Genomic DNA, 9350 nt, shown 5'->3' on the forward strand with positions numbered 1-9350 from the left:
GATAACACATTACCCACATAATGACACTGGCATTCCTTTCTGAGCCATTATTTACTTTCTGGCCTAATGATCTTCTGAAGCCATTGTGAAAAACATCTCTCCAATAGAGATGTAGCCTTCAGCCAATACAACTCACACTCATCAAAATCCTTCACAGAAAAGAAGCTCAGACAGTTTTTCTGACAAGTTCAGGATGACTGTGCAGTTCTCTCTCTCTCTCTCTCTCTCTCTCTCTCTCTCTCTCTCTCTCTCTCTCTCTCTCTCTCTCTCTCTCTCTCTCTCTCTCTCTCTCTCTCTCTCTCTCTCTCTCTCTCTCTCTCTCTCTCTCTCTCTCTCTCTCTCTCTCTCTCTCTCTCTCCAGACTGCCAAGTTAAACTGTCAGAGTTGGAGACTTCAAGAACTCTGGGTTCTACTGTGAAATGTTGAAATCTCCCAGCAGAAGGACGAGTGTGTTATAATATTCCCTGTGGGTTTAGCAAGTCCTATCTCCCCCGTGAGTACTGATGAGTTTGAGTGAGCCACTCACTAAATGAGGGTCTGTGGAGGGAAGGCATTGTGGTGGGTACAAACTGCTCCTGCTTGCAAACAAAAACTCTTGGCAAAAAGTTACATCCCATCCTGGCACTTACTAAAAAAAGCCTTGCACCACTGGTTGATCGTAGGGAAAGTGGGTCTATCAAGTAGCATCACGATCAGCACACAGCCGGTCACACTCACTCTTCAACAGCAGCGTTCATTATAGTGGAAACTGTCACGGTAATGGGTCTGACATCTGAGCATTTTGGTGGTGTTGAAATTTCTTGTTTCCTGGACGTTATGGGTTCAAGTCCCACTCTGGTCTGTGTCCGTATGGGTTTCCTCCCACGATTGGTAGGTGGACTGGCGACTCAAGTGTCCACAGGTGTGAGTGATTGTGTGAGTGTGTGTCGCCCTGCAAAGGACTGGCGCCCCCTCCAGGGTGTGTTCCTGCTTGTGTCCAGTGATTCTGGGTAGGCTCCGGACCCACCACGGCCCTGTACTGGATGAATGAATGAATGAATGAATATTCATGTCATTGTTGAAGCGTGAACAACAGGGACATAAATGTTCAAGGCCTCAGAAGTTTCAGAAGTCAGAAGGCCCTCAAGGCTAGATATTCAGTACTTTTCATTAGGGAACACAACTGCCCCATATCTTCTCCAGGTGGTTGTATTTCACACAGCACTACATTCATTCATTATCTGTAACATTATCTGGTGGGTCCAGAGCCAGAGTCAGGAATAATTGGGCGCAAGGCGGGAATACACCCTGGAGGGGGCGCCAGTCTTTCACAGGGCAACACAGACACACACACACATTCACTCACACCTACAGACACTTTTGAGTCGCCAATCCACCTACCAACGGAGCACCCGGAGGAAACCCACGCAGACACAGGGAGAACACACCAACTCCTCACCGGCAGTCACCCGGAGCGGGAATCGAACCCAGAACCTCCAGGCCCCTGGAGCTGTGTGACTGCGACACTACCTGCTGCACCACCGTGCCGCCCCAGAGCACTACAGTATAATCTAAACAGACAAATATTTACCTCTCCGTTTAGAGAAGAGAATGTAATATACTTTTAGGGAACACAACTGGACTTTAAAACTACTGTTGTACCTTTAAAGGTACATTTACCCTGTTAGTACCTTTGGTAAACAATAATGTACCTGTACAGTACTTACTTCTGAGCGCGTACATTAGATAAAATCAACCTTAGATAAAACCAGATTCGGGCCTCTTCAACTTTTAATGCAATGTAGTCTAGCTTTTGCTACAGCTTATTTTCAGAGCTGTTAAAGAACTCACAAAGCGAAACCTTTAAACCCAAATTTGTTCCACACTTCACCCTTCAACTGAAGTTCACAAATTTGTGTGTGTAGGGAATGTGGGGAAGAGTTGGGTGACTGTAGGAGGGTGAGTGTGCTATAGAAAAAGTGATGGAGGAAGATCAGTGTAACAGTGTTTGGTGGAGAGAGAGATGGAAGGAGGTTGGCATATCAGTGTGTGGTAGAAAGAGTGAGTCTGTATGTGGGAGAGAGGGAGAGAGAGAGAGAGGGAGAGTGCATGGGCAGTTAGAGAAAGTTCTCAGGAGTTTCCTGCAGTGGTCAACAACAGTGAAAAAACATAGAGAATTAGAACTTGCTTCTATATTATCAGCAATAGGCCAAGAGCATTTTCACAAACCATATTTTGAAAAAATAAAAAAAAAAATAATGAAAACTGTGCTGTCCACCACTGATATCAAATTGGAATATTTCTCAGATTTATTTTTTGATTTTTGACATTTTTAACGTTTCTGGGTTATTAAATCTTTAATCACAAATTAAAATGTGATTAAAATGTTAAATTGTCACCAGTCTAGATTTTGTTATATAGAAAGTGTTATTTAATGAGTTCTTTAGTGAGTTCTAACTCACGCTCTAGTAAAGTTCTAGCATTGTTCATTGTTACAACCTTCCTCCATCCCTCCCTCTCTACATGCCACAAGCCCCCCCACCTCTTACTGAGTGATTTTGGAGAGTGTGATTGGTAAGTGTAGTGCCTCTTATCCTTTTCAAGAGCAACAAGCATGGTCAAAGTTGAACAATCACTGGGGATGATAAATCTGCCTATCCAAAGAGTGTGGCGTGTGTCTGTGTGTGTGTGTAATATTTTGGATAGACAGTAGTTATATGACCCTTCAAAAGTATAAAATCAGTTTAACTGTAAATGTTCAAAAGTGCACGGAGGTAGAGGAGAGAACAGGTGACTGATGTGTACAAGAGGCAGCAGTTCACATGGCACTAGTCCTGGTAAAATAACAACAGCACTTAAATGACAACAGAACATTAGCGATTGGTATATGTGGTGTTGACAAAAATTACAATGTTTTGCTCCTCAATTTGGTACTTCAAGTAGCACCGACCCATGTGCTGATGATAAAAACTCATGTCTGAGGAAACAACTTGTGCTGGACTAACAGGAAGTATTAAATGAGTCTCTTAAATAAATGTTCTGCTGTGTTTGAAACCATAGCTAGTCAGCTAGGCTTTGATATGTGAGTTGCTAACATGCTAACACATGCACAGACCATGTTTAAGCTAACTGAAGCTGAAATCACACAAATTTAGAAGATAACGCTTCTGTCTATACAAAGTTCAGGATTGTCAGAGTGTTTTTGTCTGTTTTAAGCCTTGCTTAATCTTCCCAAACTTGGTGCCAAACTCACAGTTATGTTGGGCTACTAGGCTTGTGTTTTATTTTGCTACTTGTTTTCAGAGAGTGACATCACCAGTTGGTGAGCTCCTACAGAGCACCCTCCGCGTGGCTCTCTTAAATACATCTCTTAAATAACACACCAGACACATAATAATTTTGAAATACTGTCTTCAATTTGAGATACTGTTAGCATTATAGCATTATATAGCATTGTACTCCCAAACCTTAGTACACTATACACCGGTGTAAAATTTCACACCTATTTCGTGTTATACGACAGTAACACGAAAACTCCTCCTCATTAAGGTGTCATTACCATCCATTAATACCAAGGTCTTATTTTTATTTACAGAAAATATAACGTTACAAATTAATTATTTAAAAAATATTGAAGCAAATAACGGCTAGAGAAATGTCCTTTTCAGTATTAACCCAGTAAACAATTAGCCGTTGATTCAACGTTGAAATAATGTAATGACTGCCGTCGAATCAACGATCTCTTAAGGTTGAAAACGAAAGTTGAAAAGACGTCCAAACACAGACATTGAAAAGACGTATATTAGAAGAATTTTGGACGTCCGTTGACATTATCAATTGGTCCCGAAATAAATTACTTGTATAAAACGCATTTTGGACGTCCACTGATGTTAACGATTGGTCACAACTAACTTAATAAATGGGATTTTGGACGTCCATTGACGTTTAAAATATGTCCTTGACAGACAGACTACTTTTAGACCTATTTTGAACGTCCACGGACGTTCCTTGTTTACTGGGTACCTTTTGGAAATTAGTCAAAATAATGTTAAGTGAAAGAAATTTTGTCGTTAGCATTAAAGCTAAAGTAGGACACCAATAATAAGCATTGCTTAAGAGAAATATTATAATAAAATACTTTATACTTTGTTGGAATAAGAACCTATGATATGTAATTCACATTATGCCTTTTTCTGTGTTATGAGTAATGACTCCTGTAATGAGGAGGAGTTTTCGTGTTACTGTCGCAGTGTTTCTATGGTAATTACCCATACACTTATGATTGCAGTCCCCTAAATATGTGAATATATCACGAATAGGTGTGAGACCGGTTTGGAATATTACTTGCTCGAACGAAAGGGAGAAGACTAATATTTGACTCACAAAAAAAAAAAAAAAAAAAAAAAAAAAAAAAAAAAAAAAAAAAAACGGCCTGACTTAACGGCAGGTAGAAGTCCATCGGTTTGATAGAAGTCTCAAGATTAAATGAGATATTTAGAAAATATAGAACATACTTCCTCAGATAGAAATGTTTCACATAACAAAAAATATACTGGTGTTGACCATGAACTTTAGGGGTCTGGCGATTTATCAGGGCTCACAGCTGCTGGCTATGTTTAGGTCCCTGTGACCCCTTTTACTGTTGAGACTTGTTTGAGGCTGTTTATAAGGTGTTAAACGAGTATGTGCACGTTGCGTATGCTATGTGCTGTGTAATGGCTTGAGGTTGGGGTATGGCTAGTTGTGTTATTCTTGCTAGCAATTTTTTGTTGGTGTGTGCTGGTGTGTGTGGTACACCCTGGCACTCACCATACACCAAGCCCAAACTGCTCTAATTCCTTTCTCTTATGGCATAAAGAACACTCTTGAGCAGTAAAGACTGTGTCTGCTGACTCTTTCTGCTGACACCCGCTATAACTCAGATGTAGCTTATAATGGTGTTCAGACTTAAAATGGAGGATTTGAGATTGCCACCAATCGAGATGCTGTGTTTTCAGCTATCAGACACTAATGTAACGTATTCTAAACAGAAATCTACAAGACATCTACAACACATATAGTGCCAGTGATGTACTGTATAGTGCCCCTTCTGATGCAGTTCCAAAACATGCATGAGTGTGTGAATGAGTGAGTCAGTGAGATATAAATCCTATCTGGCATCTTAAATGGCTTCTGAAAAACTTTATTTGTAATGCCCAAATTCCTAACCAATCTTGTGGCTGTATATTTATGTTTTTTTAAAGGCAGAGAACACTTCATCAACTTGTGACCATACGTCTGCTATAAAAATAGATTAATACTAACAAAGTGAAATCATCGTAGTTCTGAAATGTGAATCGCTTTCATACGCAGCAGGACCTTGGAATTAATTTAGCACAAGCTGGCTTACATCAGTCAGTAGCACACGGAGGATGATTTGCCAAAGAAAAATGACAAGATATGACTTAAGCAGTGTCCTCCAACATTCACCACTGCGATGAGTTGGTCACAAACAAGACAATAAGACCAAAACGCATATGACATCAACACTGACACACAGTGAACAGGTGTGTGTGTGTATGTGTGTGTGTGTGTACCATCTCTGAGTCAGGAGACGATTCAGCTCCATGTGTGAACAGGCTGCATGAAAATATGAATGTCTGTGTATGCTGTTTAAACAAGACACCAAGAAATAGATACTGGAAGGAGAGTGAGAGAGAGAGAGGGAGAGAGAAAAAGAGAGAAAGAGGAAGAAAAAGAAAGAGAGAGAGAACGGGAAAAAGAGAGAGGAGAGAGAGAGTGTGTTCTCTCCCATGAGGCCCTCACAGTTTTCACACTTCCACCCCCACAGGCACAGCAGAGATGCTTGGCACTATTTTTCCTTAAACTCCACCAAGGAGACAACCAGCTCTCACACACTCGCATAAAGGGCTGGTACGCATTTATAAATGTTTTTTTTTACCAATAACATCACTGACAGTGGAGGACGGTGGAGACAATCACAGACGGTAGTCCACCTCTTTCTCTCTTATGAGTCTTCCCATAAGATTAACTGTCTCAATTTCAATTTTAACTGTCTCTTCAATGGTCAAGACCACTGTCCACACTGTTAGACACACCTACCTCGGTGGTCCACCTTGTAGATGTAATGTCAGAGACCATAGTTCATCTGTTAGCTCACAGTGTGTGTTGGGCATCCTCTAGTCCTTCATGAATGGACACAAGATGGGCTGGTGTTTTTGGTTGGAGGACTATTCTCAATCCTGCAGAGACACTGAGGGATTTAAAAACTCTAGTAGCCCCTGCTGTGCCTGATCCACTTGTACCAGTACAATACACACTAACACACCACCACCACGACAGTGTAACTGCAGTGCTGAGAATTATCCCGTGGGGGTCCTGACCATTACAGAGCAGATAATGGAGATAAAGAATGCAGAGAAACAGCTGGACTACAGTCTGTAATTGTAGAACTACAAGGTGCTCCTGTGTGGTAGGTGGAGCTACAGTGATGTGTGTGTGTGTGTAAATTTAATATTATAATCTGTCAGTATTCCAGGTTATGTTTGTGACTGCAAATACAGACAGAACTCTGATGATGAGGAGGATGCTCATGCCTTTCCTCATCACTTTAGAGCTGTATTCAGCGAGAGCTCTCACTCATCTGAAGGCAGGCAGCGTCAGTCCATAAAACTGTCAGCAGGTAGTGTCAGTCTATAAAAAGCAAGCCAATACAAAGCCCACCCAAAGACCACAGCGCAGTTTGCACTCTTACAAACACTTTCAAACAGCAGCTTTTAACTCCTTTAGTACCGAAACGTTCTCTCCTTGTGGTAATATATTAGTTACACTGTGATTACCAACTGGTTTATAATAGTTACTGTGTAAGAAGCCTCAGTATTTGTACCTGAGAGGACTAGTGGATACGTTTAAGATTAATGTTTACATTTCTGAACAATCTGTGGACATTGTCAGTGTTAAATAAAAACTGTTCAACAACATGCTTAATTAGAGAGTGTAATTCAGTAACATCATCAATAAAAATCACTGAATCAAAAATACTGAGGCACATATAATGTACAATAAAAATATCAGAGGTATCGTGGGTCAGAATACCGCGATAAATATCGTGCCTCGTGAAAAAGTATCGCGATGATTTTTACCATATTATCGCACACCCCTAAAATAACGTATGACATCAGTATTTCTCTATATATTATTAGTAAGAACTGTCTATAGTGTTCACAGAACAGATGAGAGGTGCTAAGGTGTCAGTTTTATTAATAATAACGCTAGTAAAAGCAAAAAAAAAAAAAAGAGTAGCAAGATGAGCAACTTTACCTTTTTTTCTAGTTGTTAGTTCTGTGTGAGAACTTGAACATCAGCTTCATCAGATTCAGCCTCAGGGATCCTCCAAGCTTCATGGCTCATGGTTCCTCTTGTTCTGTCTCTTCTTTCTGATGGATACATGAAGATGCGGAACCCCCGCAGGTTCCTCAACTGCGCTGCTTCAGGAGAACATTTCTCCCTGCGCTCCTCGCCCTCAGTTTACAACGCACACCCAACTTTTACCATGCTTCGGTGCGCGCATGCGCCCTGCACCGAAGACGAAATAAAAAACAAACAAACAGGGATTTTAAAGCTATAACGAAAATATCACTCTAAAACATTGAATGCGTTATATCATTCACGTCTTGTATTTCTCCGTCTGTTGTTATGCAGCTCGTACGGCACCTTTGAGATACTCTTACATGTCTGATAAACAGGGCTCGGAAGTGCACGGAACTCTGTAGCATGTTAATACGCAGACGTCACATATGTGAAAAGAACAACTCCCACGTGAAAGTGAAGTGCGTTATTCGTGAACGCGCCTGAGAGAGTCGTGCACGCGCTGATGTGCGTCACACTTTTAAATCCGGCGCTGCTGCCGCTGGCCGCTAGGTGGAGCCACAGGAGGGATTAAACACAGCAGCCACCGCACTTCCTCTGCTCTCTGAGGTGGTCTTCTGCGGTCACAGGTCACGTGGTCGGAGATTGCGGTTCCATCTAAAACCACTGTCCAGAATTTACTAATTATTAATGTTCTTATAATCATATGGCACTGCTTTTAAATACATTTTTCCTATGCTAACGTGCCGTTTGGCAGCAGCGTGTGTGTGTGTGTGAGAGAGATAATATGAAACTGTTGTGGAGCTATGTAGTATATAAGGCCAATTGTGTTTATATAGTAAGACAGTGTATAGCAACCCAGCCACAAGACCACCTAAAATTTATATTTGACCCATATTTGGACCACACATAATATGCTGCAGGTCATAGGTGCAAAAAGTGTCTGATATCTGGGCAATTCTTCACATTTTGCTGGTGATTAAACAGAATTTTATACAAAACACCACATTTTAGCACTTTTCCATTCACAGTCCAATTTACATTTTTTTCCTTCATTAGGTTCTTTTTGTTATTCTTTATAAATACGATTAGTAACTGTAAGTGTCAACATTTTTAGCATTTAATCATTTTATATCAGGTTTATACTCATTATTATATCTCTCATAGTTGTTGCTAATATTTGTATTAGCTTGTTTTTCAGAATAAAAGTCTCTGTGAATGTAAAATCTGTTTGAGGAGATTATAAATGAGTTATATCCTGTACAGGACAGTAATCTGAGTGGTCCGATGGTGGACCAGTAGTGGTCTACAGTCAGTGGTGTGCCAGCCTTTTTATGCCAGCGCACCGATATATGCTTGCTGTCTAGGGAATTGTAAATTCGCACTCTGGTCATTGATGAACCTCCTAAAAATCATCTCTTCTTCATCAGAATATTCATTCATCCATTATCTGTAACCTTTATCCAGTTCAGGGCCGCGGTGGGTCCAGAGCCTACCTGGAATCATTGGGCGCAAGGCAGGAATACACCCTGGAGGGGGCTCTTCATCAGAATAATATATTTAGAAGTTATTAGCAAATAAAAGAATTCTTCTGATTTATCAGAAGTGACATGGTGGCGCAGCAGGTTGTATCATGGTCACACAGCTCCAGGGATCTGGAGGTTGTGGGTTCAAGTCCCAAAGCTCTACAGCTTTGCTTTCATTCAGTATTATAAGTGTACCTCTTATAATGGGGCTCTGAGAAGTGTTAACACATGCTGGTGCTGTACAGTAAATGCAGTTGTTGTTGCTGTATGAAAGCCTCCGTTACCTCAAAACTAAAAACAAGCACTGCTTCTTCAGCGTATAAATTAGTTATGTTCCTCATATGGACTCACTGAGGTGCATATGAGGCCTACTTTAATAAAAGCACTGCAGCACTTAGCTAGTAGCAGTGATATGACCCCTTTTTCTGTTCTTGATGCTTACAAATGTTTTTAGCTGCTTTGTTGCTGCAGTAGCTG

General features: G+C 40.9%; 1 protein-coding gene across 1 annotated transcript in view; it reads right to left on the reverse strand.

Moving 5' to 3' along the window:
* The window catches only part of rin1b (Ras and Rab interactor 1b), a 37303-nt gene extending 29660 nt beyond the window's left edge, over positions 1–7643 (reverse strand). Inside the window, exon 1 of the mRNA XM_066680415.1 lies at positions 7300–7643. The gene's annotated coding sequence lies outside the window, so the exon portion shown is untranslated. The remainder of the gene's footprint in view (positions 1–7299) is intronic.
* Positions 7644–9350: the final 1707 nt, after the last annotated feature.

Source organism: Hoplias malabaricus, chromosome 9, assembly GCF_029633855.1.
Source record: "Hoplias malabaricus isolate fHopMal1 chromosome 9, fHopMal1.hap1, whole genome shotgun sequence".
In the NCBI taxonomy this organism is placed as follows: Eukaryota; Metazoa; Chordata; class Actinopteri; order Characiformes; family Erythrinidae; genus Hoplias; species Hoplias malabaricus.